The sequence below is a fragment of the Mercenaria mercenaria genome, chromosome 1 (assembly GCF_021730395.1).
Source record: "Mercenaria mercenaria strain notata chromosome 1, MADL_Memer_1, whole genome shotgun sequence".
Lineage (NCBI taxonomy): Eukaryota > Metazoa > Mollusca > Bivalvia > Venerida > Veneridae > Mercenaria > Mercenaria mercenaria.
This window is the reverse complement of record NC_069361.1, coordinates 97,748,177-97,770,879: the sequence shown is the minus strand read 5'-3', so window position 1 is coordinate 97,770,879 and position 22,703 is coordinate 97,748,177. Positions and strand designations below refer to the sequence as shown.

At 36.3% G+C, this 22,703-nt stretch overlaps 1 long non-coding RNA gene across 5 annotated transcripts in view; it reads right to left on the bottom strand.

Annotated features, from left to right (window-relative positions):
* Positions 1 to 5,035: 5,035 nt before the first annotated feature.
* The window catches only part of LOC123529419 (uncharacterized), a 49,173-nt gene continuing 31,505 nt past the window's right edge, over positions 5,036 to 22,703 (bottom strand). For 4 of the 5 annotated variants that reach the window (XR_008366170.1, XR_008366169.1, XR_008366168.1 and 1 more), the window contains 3 exons: positions 19,523 to 19,632; positions 17,744 to 17,887; positions 5,036 to 17,184 (listed from right to left, as the gene is read on the bottom strand). This is a non-coding gene — a long non-coding RNA (uncharacterized LOC123529419). The remainder of the gene's footprint in view (positions 17,185 to 17,743; positions 17,888 to 19,522; positions 19,633 to 22,703) is intronic. The other variant, XR_008366171.1, reaches the window with a different exon arrangement.

Genomic DNA, 22,703 nt, shown 5'->3' with positions numbered 1-22,703 from the left:
GTACAGGGAATGAGGTAAATGTATACCTAGGAATAATGTAACCTCTGTGCGTATTGATTGGTCAGTCATGTAAACTAACCCAAGAAGTGATTCTTTTTCAGAATTGATATATTTTACTGCATTAACAGTATTTTATTATACATTTTGACAAAACTTGCTACATGTTATATGTATTGAAAAAGTTTTATCACAAGAATTTCTCGCGCCATGCTAACGATGTAAACGGGGTAATCTAATTCACACGAAAATTACTTAAACAAAGAAAGCATCCCTATTCATAAGTTTTTTCCTCCGATATTTTGGTAGAACTAAGATAGTTCAAACATGTTATGAGATATAAGCATTTCGATTTATGGAACTTGGCCGTACAGCTGTACAGCCATAATGTTGTTATGTAAGCCTAGTCTATGGGAAAACAATTGGTGGTCTCTAACCTATTACCTATCATGAACAGACTCAATCACACCAAGTCTGCTTTTATTATACTGTATTATACTGACCATGATTCCTTTACTTTGACTGAGATAATTTTCTTAGAAACTGACATTTAATTAATTAAAGCTAATAGTGGTTTTAATAAATATTATCCAAATCCTGTCGGACATAAATGAGTCTAGAAAGATGGTCTAGAGGATTTTTTTTTTTAAATCTGATGATATCTCTAATTCTCTGTAAGTTATTTTCACTTAATTATGTAGAGTATTTTTAATACAAAATTGTTTGTACATTTTCAACACTCAGAGACACTCATGTGTTGTACATAGGGATAACCAGACAACAAAAGTAAATACATATTGTTTTACATCAGCTGTATGTGTCTTCAAGGTAAAAAAATGTAAACAAGTCAAGAAAGTAAGAAATAAAACATTACAACTCTTTCTAACAATATTTCCCAAAATTTTGATGAAAATATTTTTCTGCTGATTCTGAAAAAAGACTGTGATAAAAGGATCTGTAATTTAAATTCTGAATAAAACAATATTTGTAATCAGAAAAATCTGTTTATTTTTGAATCAGTGCTGTTTTTTTCAACAGTATTTCAGTTATGTAGTGTCAGCCAGTTAACCTAAACCAGTGTCCTTGGATTCTGTACCTGCAAGTAAATGACCATCCTTAACAGGAAAGGTAGACTACTCAATGCTAGACTGGCATTAGTCGTTAGTCATTAGATGTAATGCATTTGGCCATAAAATCCTCTCTGATAGCACTTTCTGAAAAAAAATTACATTATATCATGCTTCTGTCTCTGTTGAGATAAGCCACAGTATAGGGGAGCCACAGAAAAGTTGACATATCTTTTTAAAATAGAATGGGAAATGTTTAATCTCAACAGACTGTGTAAGTCTAACACAATGCCTTCTATCAAGAACATATGCCTCTCCCATGATCAAACTCGGAACCCCATGTGAAGTGCACCCTCTTCTTTGAGCAACTGGCAGGCAAAGTAACTTGCATAAATACAGACAAACTCACTCGAGAGACCGCTTCCTTTCAGAGACATAGTATTTTTATAGTGAACCACCTTGACAGCATAGTGGCAGAGCATCCACTTTGGGTGCGGGAGGTCATCGGTTCGGTCCCCATTCGCGTCATACAAAAGACGTGAAAAATGGTACCAGTAGCTCCCTTGCTTGGCACTCAGCATTAAAAGGGAAAGTGGTCTCTTCTCATACCCTCGTGGCGATGAATTCCATCAGTAATGAGGTGTCGAGAGTGATTGATATAAGTTGTAGAACTCCCGTCACATTATCGACGTATAAATTAAATCTTTATTGTGTTATATAGAGATATTCAGGTATATAATGTTTCCAAGAAATAGATCTAGGACTTATCTCTTTTTACCTGAGGCAATTAACGAAAACAGAAGGGTGCCATTTGATCAAACTTCATCTTGCTTAATCTTGCTAGGACAACGGCTCATTGACAATATCTGAACTCACGGAAATGTGACAAAGTCTACAAACCAAGATTTGACCATCGAACTGACAAATTATCTTACCTTGTCTGCGGTACAAAGGAAGAAAAGTGGAATATGATATTTTAGAGTACTTTTCAGGTGTTATCCTATAATCCCCCATACTTAACTCGGGTTAGCAAAATCATGGAAACTGCACCAAGTAAAAGAAATATCTGACTTTTTCACTCAGCATATCAAAGAAATGTGAGAAACATTGTTTCTACAATGAATGGAAGGATTCAAATTTTTGGTCCAATACTCTACCAGAGTATCCACATCAAGAACCAAATGTGTTAAAAAACAACATTTTGCCATTGTCTTAACGCAAGTTGTAATATGTGTCACTTCATCTAGGATTTTTATTATGCCCCCACTATATAGATTTGCCCTTGTCCGTCTGTCCTTCCGAGCTCACATTTGCATACTTAGGTGGCTATAGGAACAATAGGTAACTGTACTTTTTCTTTGATGTCATTCATTCCGTAAGGCTTTTATGTGGCTATTTTTCTCTTACGTGGCTAAAAGAACAATAGAGAAAACAAAAGAGTAGCCACATAAGTATCCTTATGTAGGAACGTTCGTCCGTCCGTCCGAGAATGTTGTGTCGCGCCTAGCTCCAAAAGTATTTGACGTAGAATCACAAAACTTTACAGGAATGTTGGGCAGCATGTGTAGTTGTGCACCTGGGGTTTCGTGTCCAGATTCATTCAGTCATGTAGGAGTTATGGCCCCTGACTTTGTAAAAATTAGTCATTTTAGTGTTGTGTCGCGCCTAGCTCCAAAGTATTTGACGTAGAGTCACAACACTTTACAGGAATGTTGGTTAGCATGTGTAGTTGTGCACCTGGGGTTTCACATCCAGATTCATTCAGTTGTGTAGGAGTTATGGCCCCTGACTTAGTAAACAAGAGGGCCATGATGGCCCTATATCGCTTACCTGTTATTATAACACTTGAGGACAAGAAGGTCCTCAGAAAAAATATCAAAGTCCAAAGGACAGGAACAACAAAGGGAAGAAATTTAACCAAAAAGAAAAAAAAAATTCTTACAAGGTATAGATATGTCAAAATACACCTAAAAATTGGAGGTACCATCCATGTTGTACCACAGAAAAGTGGTCTCGGTTTTTCCCTACGGCCAATAATAAAAAAGTTACTAAAATAAGCTATTTATAGTAACGTAGAAGGGAAGTAATTAAAAAAATAAATATTGTAAGTGAACAAAAGAAGGATCTGCCAAATAAATCTGTTGACATAAATGAAATTTCAGATCAGTATCTTCATTAGTTATGGAGATATACCCATTTTAATTTGAAATAAAGGGAGGTAATTTGACATAAAATCACTCCATAGTTATCTACCCTGATTGTCTCAGTCCAACTAAAAACAATAATGAAATTTCAAATAAGGCCTATAAGTACTAACTAATATAAATCCATTTTGATTACAATCAGGGGAGGTAATCAGATATAAAATAACTCTAGAACCTACAATTGTATCTGATTTGTCATGGAATCCAAGATTTATTGTTGTTGAAGATATTTTGGAAGTTTGTATCAAATAAAACCATAAATGAAGTCTCTATATGGCTGCAAAAGCCAAAATAGCCAATTTTGGACCTTTAAGGGGCCATAACTCTGGAACCCATGATGGAATCTGGCCATTTGAAGAAAGAAAGCAAGATCGCGTGGTGATACAAGTTGTGTGCAAGTTTGGTTAAAATCAAATCATAAATGATGCTGCTATTGTGCAGACAAGGTCAAAACAGCTAATTTTGGCCCTTTCAGGGGCCATAACTCTGGAACCCATTACGGGATCTGGCCGGATCAAGAAAGGAACCGAGATCTTATGGTGACACAAGTTTTGTGCAAGTCTGATTAAATTCAAATCATAAATGACGCTGCTATTGTGCAGACAAGGTCAAAATAGCTAATTTTCGCCCTTTCAGGGGCCATCACTCTGGAACCCATAATGGAATCTCGCCAGTTCAAGAAAGGAACCAAAATCTTATGGTGATACAAGTTGTGTGCAAGTTTGGTTAAAATAAAATCATAAATGAAGCTGCTATTGTGCAGACAAGGTCAAAATAGCTAATTCTGGCCCTTTCAGGGGCCATAACTGTGGAACCCAGAATGGAATCTGGCCAGTTCAAGAAAAGAACCAAGATCTTGTGGTGATACAAGTTGTGTGCCAGTTTGGTAAAAATCAAATCATAAATAAAGCTGCTATTGTGCAGACAAGGTCAAAATAGCTAATTTTGGCCCTTTCAGGGGCCATAACTCTGGAACCCATAATGGGATCTGGCCAGTTCAAGAAAGGAAACGTGATCTTATGGTGATACAAGTTGTGTGCAAGTTTGGTTAACATAAAATCATAAATGAAACCACTATCGTGCAGACAAGGAATTGTTGACGCACGGACGGACGGACGGACTGACGACGGACGACAGACGAAGGGTGATCACAAAAGCTCACCTTGTCACTATGTGACAGGTGAGCTAAAAATTGGTCATTTTAATGTTGTGTGGCGCGTAGCTCCAAAAGTATTTGACGTAGAGTCACCAAAGTTTACAGGAATGTTGGTCAGCATGTGCAGTTGTGCACCTGGGGTTTTGCCTCTGGATTCATTCAGTCGTGTAGGAGGTATGGCCCCTGACTTAGTTAAAAATTGGTCATTTTAATGTTGTGTCTCGTGTAGCTCCAAAAGTATTTGACCTAGAGTCACCAAAATTTACAGGAATATTGGTCAGCATGTGCAGTTGTGCACCTGGTGTTTCGCGTCCGGATTCATTCAGTCATGTAGGAGTTATGGCCCCTGACCTAGGAAAAAATTTGTGTCCTTTGTCATGTAGTGGGGGCATCTGTGTCCCATGGACACATTTCTAGTTCCAAATGCAGCTTTCTTTTTTAAATTCAGCAAGCTATACCATATATAGGACAAGTAAGATAGTTTATAGGTTCATGGTTGATAATGATCTTTTTTTTTAATGTCATAACATTACTTCAAAAATTCATGTATTTACACAGAGACCTTGAAAATATTTTATCAGTATTAAACACACAAGCTGACAAAGATGAAATACTTGACAAAAATTTATTACCACAATATACAAAATCCCAAAACAAAGTATTTACCTTAGTTCCTATAATAAATGTACTCATGAGTTTCATGTACATTTTAAAATCATATAAAATCTTTTCATGATTTTCTCTGGTTTATGTCTGTAGATCTATGATATCCTAATAAGCTCTGAACTAACAAAGAGTTTATTGTGCAAGAACATATTAAACAACATCATTTGTTATAAGGATTAAGCCATACCTAATTCTAACAAGATAATAAAACAAGAGGGCCATGATGGCCCTATATATCGCTCACCAGTTGATCTGGCCTACTGACCTAGTTTTTTACCACACATGAGCCAGTTTCGAAGTTAACCTAGAGATCATCAAAACAAACATTCTGACCAAGTTTCATAAAAATTGAATCACATCTGTAGCCTTTAGAGTGTTCACAAATTTTTCCTTTGATTTGACCATGTGACCTAGTTTTTGACCCTAAATGACCCAGATTAAAACTTGACCTAGAGATCATCAAGACAAACATTCTGACCAAGTTTCATAAAGATTAAGTCACAACTGGCCTATAGTGTTCACAAGCTTTTCCTTTGATCTAACCTACTGACCTACATTTTGACCCCGCATGATCCAGTTTCAAAACTGACCTACAGATCATCAAGGCTAACATTCTGACAAAGTTTCATAAATATTGGGTCACAACTGTGACCTATAGAGTGTTCACAAGCTTTTCCTTTGATCTGACCAACTGACCTAGTTTTTGACCCCATATGACCTAGTTTCGAAGTTGACCTTGAGATCATCAACACTAACATTTTGACAAAGTTTCACGATTGGGTCACAAATGTACCGGTAGCCTCTAGAGTGTTCACAAGCTTTTCCTTTGATCTGGCCTACTGACCTAGTTTTTGACCCCACATAACTCAGTTTTAAACTTGACCTAGAGATCATCAAGACAAACATTCTGACCAAGTTTCATAAGGATTAAGTCACAACTGGCCATTAGAGTGTTCACAAGCTTTTCCTTTGATCTGGCCTACTGACCTACATTTTGACCCCGCATGATCCAGTTTCAAAATTGACCTACAGATCATCAAGGCTAACATTCTGACAAAGTTTCATAAATATTGGATCACAACTGTGACCTATAGTGTTCACAAGCTTTTCCTTTGATCTTGCCTACTGACCTAGTTTTTGACCCCATATGATCTAAGCTTCTAAGCTGACCTAGAGATCATCAACACTAACATTCTGACAAAGTTTCATAACGATTGGGTCACTAATGTGGCCTCTGGAGTGTTCACAAGCTTTTCCTTTGATCTAGCCTACTGACCTAGTTTTTGACCCCACATAACCCAGTTTTTAACTGGACCTAGAGATCATCAAGACAAACATTCTGACCAAGATTCATAAAGATTGGGCCATAAATGTGGCCTCTAGAGTGTTCACAAGCTTTTCCTTTGATCTGGCCTACTGACATAGTTTTTAAAACAACATGACCCAGTTTCGAACTTGACCTACAGATCATCAAGACTAATATTCTGACCAAGTTTCATAAAGATTGGATCAAAAATGTGGCCTTTACAGTGTTCACAAGCTTTTCCTTTGATCTGGCCTACTGACCTAGTTTTTGATCCCACATGACCTAGTTTCGAACTTTACCTAGAGATCATCAAGACAAACATTCTGACCAAGTTTCATAATAATTAAGTCACAAATGTGGCCTCTAGAGTGTTCACAAACTTTTCCTTTGATCTTGCCTACTGACCTAGTTTTTGACCCCACATGAGCCAGTTTCGAACTTGACCTAGGGATCATCAAGACAAACATTCTGACTAAGTTTTATAAAGATTGGGTCACAAATGTGGCCTCTACAGTGTTCACAAGGCAAATGTTGACAGACGACGCACGCCGGACGCCGGACAATGACTGGTCACAATAGCTTACCTTGAGCATTTTGTGCTCTTGTGAGCTAAAAATATAAAGTAAAATTCCAAACATTGAAAATCTGGAAGAACTACCTTGCTTTTCTTGGCCTGATCCTTGTGATGTAATAAAGTTAGGCTGAAAGTGTTAAAAAAATGTATATTGATCCCAAGTTTCTCATTTGACCATGACTAGTTGACCTCGAATTTATGTATAACACACTGCATTATGAATAGAAACAATTTTGTTTAGTATGAAAATGTAAAACAGGTCAAGTGTCCCAATCTGAACAAATCTGAGACAAAGAATCGGTAAAACCAAATGATGTTCACTGATGCATGTGCTTGTCCCAATATGGGGAATAATGTATAAGAAACCAAAAAAAAACAAGAGGGCCATGATGGCCCTGTATCGCTCACCTGAGTACCATTGCTCAAAATGATATGATCAAGTTTTGCCATAGAGCACATAGGCATACACATTAAATATCATCATGATAAATGTTTTCTTGTAACAGTCCCTTTTGACCTAATCAGGGCCAATTTCCATACCAAGTTTGAGGGTCCTAGGCTCAAATGCTGCATTTTTGTACTAAAATGACTATTTCTTACCCTGGAAGACTTAAATAACATTTAAAACCAATCTCATTTGATGCTGCTGATATATATTTGTTTACATAATAGGGAGGTAATTTGTCGTAAATTCAGTCAAAAGTTATCTACCCTGATTGTCCGAGTCCATCTGATGGCATAAATGACATTTCAAATCAGTATCTTCATTGGTTACTGAGATACACCCATTTTAATTTGAAACAAAAGGAGTTAATTTGACATAAAATCAGTCAATAGCTATCTACCCTGATTGCTTCAGTCCAAGTAAACACAATAATGAAATTTCAATTGAGTTATATAAATATTTACCGAGATAAATCCATTTTTATTAAAGTTAGGGGAGGTAATCATGCATTGGTATAATTATGCATGTAGAAGATACAGAGTACAAGCCTATACAACAATATATTAGTAAAGTATTCATATCGATAAATGTTTAATCAAGAGTTATCTAATATGACTATTTCTTACCATGGAAGACATAAATAACGTTTCAAACCAATCTCATTAGAAGCTGTTAAGGTGTATTCATTGAGATAAAAAATACAGGAGGTAATTTGTCATAAATTCAGACAATATGTATCTTCACTGATTGTCCAAGTCCATCTGTTGACATAAATGAAATTTCAGATCAGTATCTTCATTAGTTACGGAGATATACCAATTTTAATTTGAAATAAAGGGAGGTAATTTGACATAAAATCAGTCCATAGTTATCTACCCTGATTGTCTCAGTCCAACTAAAAACAATAATGAAATTTCAAATAAGGCCTATAAGTACTTACTGATATAAATCCATTTTGATTGCAATCAGGGGAGGTAATCAGATATAAAATAACTCTGGAACCTACAATTGGATCCGACAGATTCGTCATGGAATCCAAGATTTATTGTTGTTGAAGATATTTTGTAAGTTTGTATCAAATCAAACCATAAATGAAGTCTCTATATAGCTGCAAAAGCCGAAATAGCAAATTTTGGACCTTTAAGGGGCCATAACTCTGGAAACCATGAAGGAATCTGGCCAGTTCAAGAAAGGAACCAAGATCTTGTGGTAATACAAGTTGTGTGCAAGTTTGGTTAAAACAAATCATAAATGAAGCTGCTATTGTGCAGACAAGGTCAAAATAGCTAATTTTTGCCCTTTCAGGAGCCATAACTCCGGAACCCATAATGGGTTCTGACCAGTTCAAGACAGGCACCGAGATCTTATGGTGACACAAGTTTTGTGAAAGTTTGATTAAATTCAAATCATAAATGAAGCTGCTATTGTGCAGAGAAGGTCAAAATAGCTCATTCTGGCCCTTTCAGGGGCCATCACTCTGGAACCAATAATGGAATCTGGCCAGTTCAAAAAAGGAACCAAGATCTTATGGTGATACAAGCTTAAGTTGTGTGCAAGTTTGGTTAAAATCAAATCATAAATGAAGCTGCTATTGTGCAGACAAGGTCAAAATAGCTAATTTTGGCCCTTTCAGGGGCCATAGCTCTGGAACCTATAATTGGATCTGGCCAGTTCAAGAAAGGAACTGAGATCTTATGGTGATACAAGTTGTGTGCAAGTTTGGTTAAAACAAGAGCTCGATGAACATGAAATGCCCCCCTTGATGCATTCAGTAATTGCACAAGGAACAGAAATTGCATGCTCACTGTTAACAAAAGTTCTACCAAGAGATCACAGAGTGATCTTGGCGCCCACCACTGAGCCATTTTTGAATGTTCCAAATTTCAAGACTACCGGTAGCTCAAGGTGAAAATCAAGGTCAAATTTCATTGGGTACAAAACACTGTGCATGTGGTCCACATCTGAAAGCTGTGGCTTGAGAAATGTTAAAGTAGGTCACTAGATCAATTTCAAGTTCAAAGTTCATTTCGATACATAAAACTATGCAAGTGGTTCAAATTTGAAGGCTGTAGCTTGTCTTGAGAAATGTGAAAGCAGGTCACTAGGTCAAAATCAAGGTCAGATTTTATTTCAGAACACAAAACTAGGCATGTGTTCCAAATTTGAAGCCTGTACCTTCAGAAATGTGGAAGTAGGTCACTAGGTCAATCTCAAGATCAAAGTTCATTTCGATACACAAAACTATGCTTGTGGTTCAAATTTGAAGGCTGTAGCTTGAGAAATGTGAAAGTAGGTCACTAGGTCGAAATCAAGGTCAGATTTCATTTCGGAACACAAAGCTATGCATGTGGTCCGAATTTGAAGCCTTCAAAAATGTGAAAGTAGGTCACTAGGTCAATAACAAGGCCAAAGTTTGTTTCGGTACACAAACCTGTGCATGTGGTCCAAATCAGAAGGATGTAGCTATAGAAATGTGAAAGTAGGTCACTAGGTCAAGATCAAGGTCAACTCATGTCAAGGTTCATCTAGCCACTCAAAACTATACAAGTAGTCCAAATTTGAATCATACAGGTTACGGACATGAAGATTCTAAGTTTTTCCATATACAGTGTAACTTCTGAAAACCGAACGACCTCCGGACCAGCCTAAAAGTTCGGTTTTTGAAAGTTTCCGTAATTCAGAAGTTTGAAAGTTTTTAGGTAATGTGGACGTGGTACACAAGAGTTATGTTTTCTTACACGTAGGAGGAAGGAGATTTTTATCCTTTTTAACTTTACAATTTCATATTTATTAATTAATTAATCAATTGGATAATTAATTATTTATTTACAAACATTAAGGATAATAAATACATAAATAACAAATATAAAAAGAAACAACAGAACTTTAATAATAGCATTTACGCAAACATTTTCTGTTTACATTTTACCATCTTTGGAGTCCCGAGTCTAACATTAAATTTTAATTAATGTTGATAATGCATAGTTTAATCGATGTAACTAATCATTTAAAACATCTTTCTTTCTTTAGTTCAAACATTAAGAAAGTTTTTAACACATAAAATATTTAATTCATCACGCTTTCATAAATTGAATACAAATGAAAATAATCGCTTATTACTTCCTTACTTTTGCATCAAATGATCATTGTGATTATATAGCGTGTCAAAATAAATGCACACCGCTAATAAATAAACAAAAGAACATGTTGACAGCATTTCTGGATTATCAGGTGACACTTTTAATCCAGCAAATATTTTGCTGTTCGGTTTTCAGAAGTCATTTTTAGTGTTAAAATATAAACGGTGCTTCAAAAATCGTCCGGTTTTCAGAATTCGGAAGTTCCAGTTTTCAGAGGTTAAAAATATATTGAAATAAGAACAGAAAAAAATGGGACCTTGAGTTTTGTGCGGTTTTCAAAGGTTTCCGGTTTTCAGAAGGTCCGGTTTTCGGAAGTTACATTGTATAAGTCTATATGAACCATGTGACTCCACCCTAGAGGGATAATTTGAACAAACTTGGTAGAGAACCACTAGATGATGCTACATTACAAATATCAAAACCCTAGCCCTTGTGGTTTGGACAAGAAGATTTTCAAAGTTTTTCCCTATATATTAAGTCTATGTAAACCTTGTGACCCCCAGAAGAGCCATATTTGACCCTAGGGGAATAATTTGAACAATCTTAGCAGAGGACCACTAGATGATGTCATATACAAAATATCAAAGCCCTAGGCCCTGTGGTTTTGGACAAGAGGTTTTTCAAAGTTTTTTCCTGCACAAGTCTATATAAACCATGTGACCCCCGGGGGGGGGGCATATTTGACCCCAGGGAAATAATCTGAACAGTCTTGGTAGAGGACCACTAGATTTTGCTACATACCAAATATCAAAGCCCTAGGCCCTGTGTTTTTGGACAAGAAGATCAGAAACCGTTTAATTGTTCCTGGCCAATGTGACCTTGACCTTTGACCTAATGACCTCAAAATCAATAGGAGTCATCTGCTGGTCATGACCAACATCACTATCAATTTTCCTGACACTAGGCCCAAGCATTCTTGAGTTATTGCCCGGAAACCATTTTACTGTTCCTGGTCTCTGTGACCTTGACCTTTGACATACTGACTTCAAAATCAATAGGGGTCATCTGCTGGTTATGACCAACCTCCCTATCAACTTTCAGAACCCTAGGCCTAAGCGTTCTTGAGTTATCATCCGGAAACCGTTCAACTGTTCAGGGTCACTGTGACCTTGACCTTTTACATACTGACCTCAAAATCAATTGGGGTCATCTGCTGGAAATGGATTGGTCTACATTCCGACCGACCGACCAACCGACCGTCATCTGCAAAACAATATACCCCTCCTTCTTCGAAGGGGGGCATAATAAAATCATAAATGAAACCTCTATCGTGCAGACAAGAAATTGTTGACGCACGGACGGACTGATGACGGACGAAAGGTGATCACAAAAGCTCACCTTGTCACTATGTGACAGGTGAGCTAAAAATTTTTTTAAAGTAGAGTTATGGTTTTTGACACTGCACTTTCTGTCAATGGACTCAATCATTTTGTGAAGTTTCAATGAAATGCCATTAATACTTTTCAAGTAATGCTCCGGACAAGCCTTATTTTGTATGATAAAGGGAGATAATTCAAACTAAGTAAGGTAGTTATGGTTCTTTGACACTGCACTTTGTCTTAATGGCCTCTATCATTATGTGAAGTTTCAATCAAATGCCATTTATGCTTTTCAAGTAATACTCTGGACAAAAATGTGACGGATGAACAGACGGACAAAGCTGCAACTATATGCTCCCCCTTTGAGTAGCAATAAAAATGCCTAATAAGGACCAAGTTTAATAAAGATCTGCAAGATAGTTTATGGGAGAAAGTATTTTAAAGATATCTTAACTTTTAACTCTTATGGTCCATAAAAGACTGACAAAGTTTGATGAAGACTGTTTAATGTTTTTTTTCTATTTTCTATTTTTTTTTTATTTGTCAAAAGTAGGTTACAGCATATAGTATATGAAATATTCTATAAGTAGGTGATTACATACCGAGTTATTTGAAAAAATTGTATTATCTAAAACTTGTATAAAGCCCTGACCCTTGCCATGTTAGATTTCTTTAAAGAATTTGTCTGTCCTTCAATTCGGACAGTACTATCGAGAGATTAAAAGATGTTTACTAAAAGATACTGACCAATAGGCAAAAAAAACAACAGCAAAGATCTTGATCAGACTGCAGGCCAATCAAGATCTACACTGGTCTCAAAGGGAGAACCAATTGTGTTAAACAAAAACAAGGGTCAAAGCAATACCATAGTATAATAACCACTATTGAGCTAAATGAAGGGAAATAATTCCTACAAGCATAATAAGCTAATCAAAACACAGTTATTCATCTTTCTTGTGTGTAATACCTACTTCTTATAACCTTAATAAAGAACAAAAATAAAAGATACCAGATCGGCATGAGAGGCTATGCAAAAAAGCTTGAGAAAAAAAAAGGGGGAGAAGGGACAGAAACAAAGTAGGGGTTGGTGGTGCAGCACTGGGGAGATTCAGAAACGAGCTGTACAAAAGAAAGATTAGTTGTCTAGTGAAAGCAGAGATAAACAATCACTCCATTTCACATTGAATTTGTTTTCTTTTTTAGCGTTAATTATTATTATTATTATACCAGATTTGTTGAGCGCCCTTTTCATATGTAATATACGTTCAAAGGCGCTTTACAATTAAACATGTGACACATCGCAGATATGTAGGAAAATAACAAAACATGACATATGCAATCACAAAACTGAAACTGAACAATTTGATTAAACGCCTTTTTTATAAATGATATTTTCAATGGCGTTGTACATAATAATAAAAAATAATAGTTATTACAACAATATCATAAATGAACAATGATAATATTTACAGCCTTATTGTAACAAACAGCCATGACCGCACCCCGCACCCCTGAGGTCGTTTTACCCCTGTTGCCAATACCAGTGCTTTAAACATCTGGTACGCCCAGACGGGCTGCATATAGTGGTTCAACCTCCCGGTAAATGGTGCCATCATGTACTGTTTTAGATAGAAATACCACACATTTCAAGTGAAACTCAAGTCTTGCGAAAAACACACACATAGAACGTCATAACCCTTAAAATGTGACATGATGAAATAAAAGATGGATTGTCAATTTAGTTAATTACATGATGAATTGTACAGTTAAGAGACCTTCGTCAGCGACGAATGACTTGCTGTATTTCTGTATTACAAAAATAACAATGGCATATTTAATACGAGTAGAAACAGTCACAGTTGGTATCTATGTGTTGTAGAAAATTTTGAGGTGTGTTTTGAGAGCTCTTTTGAATGAATTAAGTGATGAAACTTTTCAGAGATTGTCAGGGAGAGAGTTCCATAGTTTTGCGGTGGCAACCCTGAAACTTCTATCCCCGTAGGTAACCAGTCGACTTTTTTGTGGCACAAGGGTTGTTGCTGCATTTGCTGACCTCAGATTTCTAGTTGGCACATACACCTCCAGTAAGTCTCTCATATACACCGGCGACTGTTCATGCAAGGCCTTGAATGTTTGAATGAGAATTTTGTATTTGATTCTATCTTGTATTTGAAGCCAATGAAGATCTTTAAGGATTGGTGTTATATGTTCAAAACGGGTTGTTTTCGTAATAAGACGTGCAGCTGTGTTTTGGACATTTTCCAGTTTGCTCGTTGTTGATTTTGGCACGCCGTACAATAGAGCATTGCTGTAATCTAATCAGCAGGTCACAAGCGAGTTTATCAGGGTTTTTGTGGCTTCAGTTGTCAAATATGGTCGAATATGACCAACGTGTCGTTAAAATGTTCAAGTTTCAATAGCATTTCCATTTGTGTTTTGAACAATTGAAAGCTTGGAGATATGTTTCTAGTTTGACATTTTTTTTCTATTTTTAGCTCTAGCAGGCAGTAAAAGGGGCTTAGTGGCCCCATTTGAACAAATTTGTGAGAGGACCTTATAATGATCCTACAGACCAAGTTTGATAAAGATACATAAAGAAATTAATGAGACTGTTAAAGGGTATATCTATTTCTAGTTCTAAAAGTGCTCAAGTGCCCACTATATGCTCATAAGTAAAAGTAACCATGAATGCTGGCAGCCATGTTTTTGTCGAATCTTGACAGATTTGAATAATCTTGGTACAGAGTCAAACAAGGAATTTTTAATTTGTGAAATTATTATGAAATCAGGTAGTTCTGGCTATCATAACATAACTGATGTTATTTTCATTTTGTGATGGTCCCGTTCATTCAGTTATGGCGTAACCCCATTTGTTTTCCTAACCAGTGTCAAACCATAATAATCTCAGCACAAACTCACGAGAAACTGACAATGTTACACAAGGTTCATAGCACATGAATATTTGTGAATATCAAGATGAACGTTTTGTAGACTTATGAATTTAGTTCAAATGTAAAAATAACCATTTTCAACTAAGTTCAGGAAAATCATACCTTAGAATGTTTAAATTCACAAAAAAGGTCAATAAATAATGATTATATACTGCCTATTTGTTTTCAAAATTAAAAGTATCTTAATCATGTCACTACTGCCATTGTTGGCAAAATATTGCTAATAGCTGTACCCATTTGAAACTTGTGTATAGCTTGTCTTAAGATTGTGTTACATGGTTTATTTTATATCAGATCAAAAGAAAACTGGATTTAAAATATTTTAAAGTAAAAGGCGAGTCCATGGCATCTATATGATGAAATTGTAGCAGGACAGATTTCTGCCACAATTTCTAGATGGTTTCAATATGGCGTTCCTTTCATCTCGGAGATCCGCAAAAGCATATAAAAATTTCTGACAGGCAGTTTCTGACAAGAAGATTTTCAAAGTTCCAGATATATACGTATAGGGAAAAGTGACCATGCCAACTGGCAGACAATTTGTTTTGACAAACTGGAATAATTTGAACAAACTTACTAAGGAGACAGGCAAGTCATATTTCTTTCAAATAATGTTGAAATCCGGCAAGTGGTTTCTGTGAAGAAGATTTCCTTTCTGCATATAATAAAATTCTTTCAATAACTTTGGTAGAGGACTGTCCAAGGAACATCCAAGTTTCATAAACTTTCACCTATCAGTTTCAAAAGAGATGTTTTATTTTCTTCAAGAAAAGTAAAGATCGAAAACCAATGATCAGCGAGTGATCACAATAGCTCATTCTAAGTACTTTATGCTCTGGTGAGCTATAACAAAAATTCATTTCTTTTAACATGCAAAAATCAATTATCTTTCATTGATAAATAGCAAATTATACATTTAATCAAATAAATATTACATCTGCTGTTCATTTATTGAAAATCAGTCCTACCACAATGAAACTAAAAAATCTATATCCTCTATTATAATATACTGTCCTTACCAGGCAAGTGTGTTTAGAGTGTTCCTATGTTTGTCAGAAGTTCCTGGTTAAGAAAAGTTAAGGCAGAAATGTAAGCATGCTCTTTTTTACTCTCACAGACATTTATGTAAAGAAACATTTAAAAGTCAACATACACATTGCATTTGTGACAGTACAGTAGAATGAGAGCTGCCCGTAAGAAAGCACGTTTGACTTTTCTCAGTGCTTGACCCAGAATTAGAGCTTTGCCAGTAAAAACTTTAACCAAAAAATCTAAGTTAAAAAGGGGCATAACTATTGTAAAAATTCAAATCAGAGTTATGGCATTGTTTCTCCTGGTGTAGTAAGTATTTTAAGTTTCAGGTCAAAAGCTTTGATAGTAAGAGAGATATCTGACTTAATCAAAGACTTTAACCAAAAAATTGTAAGATAAAAAGGGGCATGACTCTTTCAAAATTCAAATCAGAGTTATGAGGATTGTTTCTCCTGGTGCAGACTTTGATAGTAAATAAAATTTTAAGTTTCAAGTCAATAGCTAAGCTGCTTTGATAGTAACATACATATCTGACTTTATCAAAAACTTTAACCAACAGCGACGGCGGGGCGAGTGCAATAGCTCTACTTTTTCTTCAAAAAGCCGAGCTAAAAATGGTTTCCATCTAATAATTTCCCCCTATGTTCAAGTTTCCATGGTTTGGCTCAGCATATATTATATTCCACCCCATATACACCTGAAATGGGGACAAGCAACAGATTTCTTATATGCATTTGTTCTCTCTTGTTAATTTCACATGAACTACTGGAGTAAAGCAAAGCACAGAGGCAAAAAGTGTATGGATTAAACAGTTACAGAAAGAACAATTCTCATTCAAAATTATAAATGTCTATTGCGCTAGCCAGAATGCCATTTCTTGCACACAGAACATATCTAGACTGCTTATAACAGCTTTGCAGGTTTATTTCCTTACAATATTGGAAATGCTGAATACTGCTGTACATCAATCTTTCTCTTCATAAGCTGAAAGGCTGTATTTCACACAATGTTTTTGGTGTGCAAATTATACCCACTACTTTATGACAAAAATTATCTCTTTAAAGCACTTCACTTAATTGCACCAAATTGAACATCAGTAACTACAGCTGGTCATCTCTTTTTATTCACTATAGCCAAAATAAGTTCCAGTTTTGTTGCTAAATTTCTTCCATCAATTTGTTCCATATCAATTTCTTTGAAAGTTCCACTGAGATTCAGCCATTTAGGGTCCACTAATGCTGCCATACTAGGATCAATGCTATCCTTATCATCTATTTTTAGATACACATGAAGTCCTGTTGTTGGTCCACTTCTTACAGACAACATTCTGGAGCAAAAAGAAGTTAAATTTTGTCAATGGCAGTAGACAAATTATCATATGAGCCGTGCCATGAGAAAACCAACATAGTGCGTTTGCAACCAGCATGGATCCAGACCAGCCTGGCAGGCGCATCTGCGCAATCTGGTCAGGATCCTTGCTGTTCGCTAATGGTTTCTCTAATTGCAATAGACTTTGAAAGCGAACAGCATGGATCCTGACCAGAATGCGTGGATGCGCAGGCTGGTCTGGATCCATGCTGGTCACAAACACACTATGCTGGTATTCTCACGACACGGCTCATATATATTTTTCCTTTGTAAAAAGGCACAATACAATTATTTTTTGCATGCAATCTAGAAAACGTTTTACATCAAACTACATATACTTTATTCTGAGTACTACAGACTTTTCTACACATTTTGAAAACTTACACATTTATAATTTATGTTATACACTTCCTGCATGTCAAATGCAAATGTTTCATATTTTAAGCTACTAAATCAGGGCCAAGGACCTACGCTAAGTCTCCTTTCTCACCCATACTACCTTAACAAGTGCAACTGACCTGTCATTGTTTGGGGCGACTAGCTGTATAGAAGAAGCTGTTGCAAAATCTTCCATTTCCCCAACACCACTACAACCATTATAGCTGAGTATCTGCCAGCCCATCAGTCTCGCTAGTTTCTGTGATAATGTGATGTTGTGAAACCTGGAAGTGGAAAAGAAAGACACAGTTATATATATATAAAAGTTAAAATCTCATAGCAATGGAAAAATTTCAAATTTTGATAAAGAGATAGCTCTGAAAATTAATGACAAGTGGCAGAAAACAGAAATTCTACTATATAATAGATAAGAGCTGCTTTTGAGAAAAGCGCATGTTTCCCACAACTGCCTAATCATCTAAACAGTAAGTCAGTTTTTATATACTGTTTACTGGTTTGGCGCTCAGCATTAAGAGGATAGTGCTAGGACTAGTCAGTCCGGTGTCAGTATAATGTGACTGGGTGGGATATCATGCCACGTGTCTACCGCGTGATATTCCAGTGAGGCAGCACTATAAAGTTGGGCATTGTGCTCACTGCTACAAGTAGACACCGTCGTTTATATGACTGAAAAATTGTTGAAAAAGACGTTAAACACGAACACACACACACACACACACTCACTACAACTATACCTTCGAAGAGTAGAAAGGCTGATTTTGGGATATTCAAGGATCATAATTCTGAAGTGCCTCAGGCAATCTGGCTAGTTAATGAACTTGGTCAAGGAGTTAAGATTCAGGTTTGGTGAAGATCAGATCTGGGATGTTCTGCTTAGCATGGACAAGAGTAAAAAGGCTGATTTTCAGTAATTCAAGGGCCATAATTCTGAAGTGCCTCGGTTGATTTGGCTAGTTATTAAACTTGGCTGAGGACTTATGGTCAAACACATTTTGTTCAAGTCTGGTGAAGATTGAATGAGAAATGTTTGACTTAGAGTGCGGACAAGTGTAAAACAACCGATTTTCGGAAATTAAAGGGCCATAATTCCAAAGTGCCTGGGCTGATTTGTCTAGTTATCAAACTTGGATGAGGACTTATGGTCAAACATATTTTGTTTAAGTTTGGTGAAGACTGAATGAGAAATGTTTGACTTAGAGTGCAGACAAGATTTGTTAGAGACACACAGACAGACAGACACACACAGACATGAGTAAATCAATATGTCTCCCACACCACTGTGTGGTGGGAGACATAATCATCCAAATGTGGTGTTCTAATATAAAGTTCATCAGGTTTTGACCAGTTTTATATGGATTCTTTAATCTGTTAGGCAATTATAGGAAGGCTGTTGGACCCTGTTCAGGAGTAACTACCTCATTTATGTATATTTACATTCACCTTATTCATTTCCACTGAAAATTATGATGTTCATTTCATATGAACAGCAAAAGGAAAGGCACAAAAGTTACATCCACGCTGCTAAGTGAAAACAGGTCGCTGTTTTGATGACATCCGCATACAGTCAGGGAGAACGTTCCTTAGATGACGTCACAGATGCACAAAATGGCCAGGAAGCTGATTTTAATTTTAAATGTAACAATATGTGTGCAATTCATTGATTAATGAGGTTTACAAATAGAAAGGAAATAATTTTATAATGTAAATATAATAAATGAAAACCTTTTTTTTTTTTTTGGTGTTTATGCGAAATAAACGACAGCTAGCGTGTTTCATGGATTTGCCGATCCTATTCTGTTCTTCATTTTACATGAACACTGAAATAAACTATTTAATTTCTTAATTACACCACCTAGACTGCCTTTATTACCCCACTTCTAAGAGATGAAATTACCAACCTGCAACCTGATGAGATCCTCTACCTGTTAGAGACAATGTCCTTCTATCCTTGGTTACTACCTTGATACTGTCTGTACCTATCTCCAGGTCAAAGGACTGCCATGTTAACCTGTTATAATAAGTCACAACTGTAGATAGAAATAAGGAAACATAATTATATCTCCAAAGTACTGCAACTAGAAAAAGTTTTATTCTATCTATTCACACATACCTCAACTGTGCTTTGACAGGAAAAATGTGTTGTACCTTTCTTGAAATTTTTTAGGGGATACATATTTTCTTCAAGACTTCTCCTTATCAGTGATATAATCAAAATGCAGTAAGAATTTTAAAAGCAGTATTGGCAGGCAGTTAACCTAACCAGTGTTTCTAGATTCTGTACCAGGGTTTCTGCTGCAATTCGCCAAAGTCGCCAATGGCGAAAAGATAAACAAGAGGGTCATGATGACCTAAATCGCTCACCTGAGTAATATGAGCCACATGTTTCAAATGGCAAACTGATGCTAAAATATAAGAAAGCAGGTCAGTAGGTCACATTCATGGTAACTGAAAGTCAGTTTTAAGATCGGTATGCAAAACTGTACATGTCATCCAATGATCCAAATTTCAAGGCTGTATCTCAAAAAACAAGAAAGTAGGTCAGTAGGTCAAGGTTACAGTAAGGTGACAAGAAATCACTTGGGTACAAGAGGTAAATATAATTTAACAGTCTAGGAAATATGATCTGATAATTTTTGAAGTATTTTTTCCTATATAACTCACATAACAAGTGACCACCAGGGCGGGGCCTCTTTTCACCCCAGGGGCATAATTTGAGCAATTCTGTTAGAGGTCCACTAGGCAATGATACATACCAAATATCAAAGGCCTAGGCCTTGAACTTTCAGACAAGAAGATTTTTATTTTTTTCCCTATATAAGTCTATGTTAAACTTGGGATCCCCGGGGCAGGGCCTCTGATTGGTGAAAAAAAAAATTAAGGCCAGCGGAAACCCTGTGTACCAGTACAAACTTGTTCTCTGCAAGTAACATCCAAATTTCCCCACATGAATCAGAGGTGGAGGATGAATGACTTCAGGCACAATGTCTTTTATCAAATAGTCACAGAGAACATACGCCTCACCCGGGGACTGAACTCATGACGATAGGATCCATAGATCTATACTCTCCCTATTGAGCTAAGCATGCAGGTGACTAAACAAACGGCATGCAATCATAACTAGAGCTGCTTTTGAGAAAAGTGAATGTCTCCCACAACTGCCTAATCATCTAAATAGCAAGTCAGTCTTTATATACTGTTTACTCACTACCATTCAAGGGCCAGAACTCCAAAAATCCTGGACCGATTTGGCTCATTATCGAACTTGTCTGAAGTTTTGTGGTCAAACACATTTTGTTCAAATTTGGTGAAGATCGGATGAGAAATGTCTGACACAGAGTGCGGACAAGAGCAAAAAGGCCGATTTTTCGGTAATTCAAGGGCCGTAACTCCAAAATGCCTGAACCGATTTGGCTAGTTATCAAACTTGGCCAAGGTCTGATGGTCAAACACATTTTGTTTAAGTTTGGTGAAGATCGGATGAGAAATGTTCAACTTAGAGTGCAGACAAGAGTAACAAGAGGGCCATGATGGCCCTATATCTCTCACCTGTTATCATTGCACTTGAGGAGAAGAAGGTCCTCAGAAAAAATATTTAAGTCCAAAGGACAGGAACAACAAAGGGAAGAAATTTAACCAAAAAGAAAAAAAAATCTTAAAAGGTATAGATATGTCAAAATACACCTAAAAATTGGAGATACTATCTATGTTGTACCACAGAAAAGTGGTCTCGCTTTTTCCCTACGGCCAGTAATAAAAAAGTTACTAAAATTAATCTATTTATAGTAACGTAAAAGGGAAGTAATAAAAAAAAAAAAAAGCAAATTCGATGAACTGGTATCCCCCGCCAAAAGGGTTTATGGTGAGGAATGGCAAAAAAATATATCCGGAAAAAAGTTAAGGATGTTAATAAGAAGCAAATAATTTCATTAGTCAAAATCAATTTAACAGAAAACAAATGTTTAATTAAAGAGTACATAATAAATGTATGATACTTTGATCCTGACTAAAGAATTTATTTTGAATGGGATATGCTTACTGTAATAAGCTTAGCTTTTAAAATTAAATGCAGTTAATTGAAATGGGAGCTTGAAGTTTAACTGGAACGAAATATTGTCTTTGAGTGGTTTGGCACCAGGCGTTGCTGTTTAACATGTACTAAAAAGAACAGATGTTCTTAAGAGAACACAGGTAAGATATCCTGAACATGTCTGAGGGCAAGGTTTGTGCAGTCACAACTTAACATGTTGAAGGTTTGAACATTTAAAAAAAAAAAAAGAAATGGAAATATATATATATACATATATGTTTATATTTATTTTTTAGGGGGTGGGGGTGCAGGTAAACGGGAGAGGAAACAAAATTTCACATGTTGATTATAAATAAAAGGGTAAAAGGGTGAAGTTGGGGGGTGGGGGGCAGAGGATGCATGATCAGTGGTGGGCATGACTGGGTGGAGAAATGGTACAACTTGGAAGGTTTGAAAAAAATCTAAAATAAGAAATGAAATGAAAATTTAAAAAAAAAATTTGGCGGGGGGGGGGAGGCAGGGGGAGGGGGAGGGGTAGTGACCAAGGCAAGTGGGTGACCAGGTGTGGGTGCGCAACTTCGCATGTTTATAATAAATGTTCACAGAAAAGAATGAAAGAAATTTAATGAAATTCTGCCAAATGGTAAGTTTGTTATGTACAAATATGTGGATTTTTAGACAATTAAAGGGCAATAACTCTGAAGTTACAAAAGAAATCCGTAAAAAATTGTGTGTGCACAACCACATTATAGTACTCTAAATTCTGTTAAAGTTTCATAGTTCAAGGTCAAATATATAAAAAGTTGCCATATCAATACCCTATATAGTTAACACTAGAAACTTCTAAGGGCCATAACTCTGGTGTTACTTGGGCAATCTGTCTGAAACTTGATGTGCCCCATAACCTCATAGTGGTAAACATGTATATGAAGTTTGTTTGAAAAAAATCTAAAATAAGGAATGATTTTTTGTGTGTGTGTGTGTGTGTGTGGGGGGGGGTGTGATCAAGGTAAGGGGGTGACCAGGTGTTGGTACACAACTTCACATGTTCA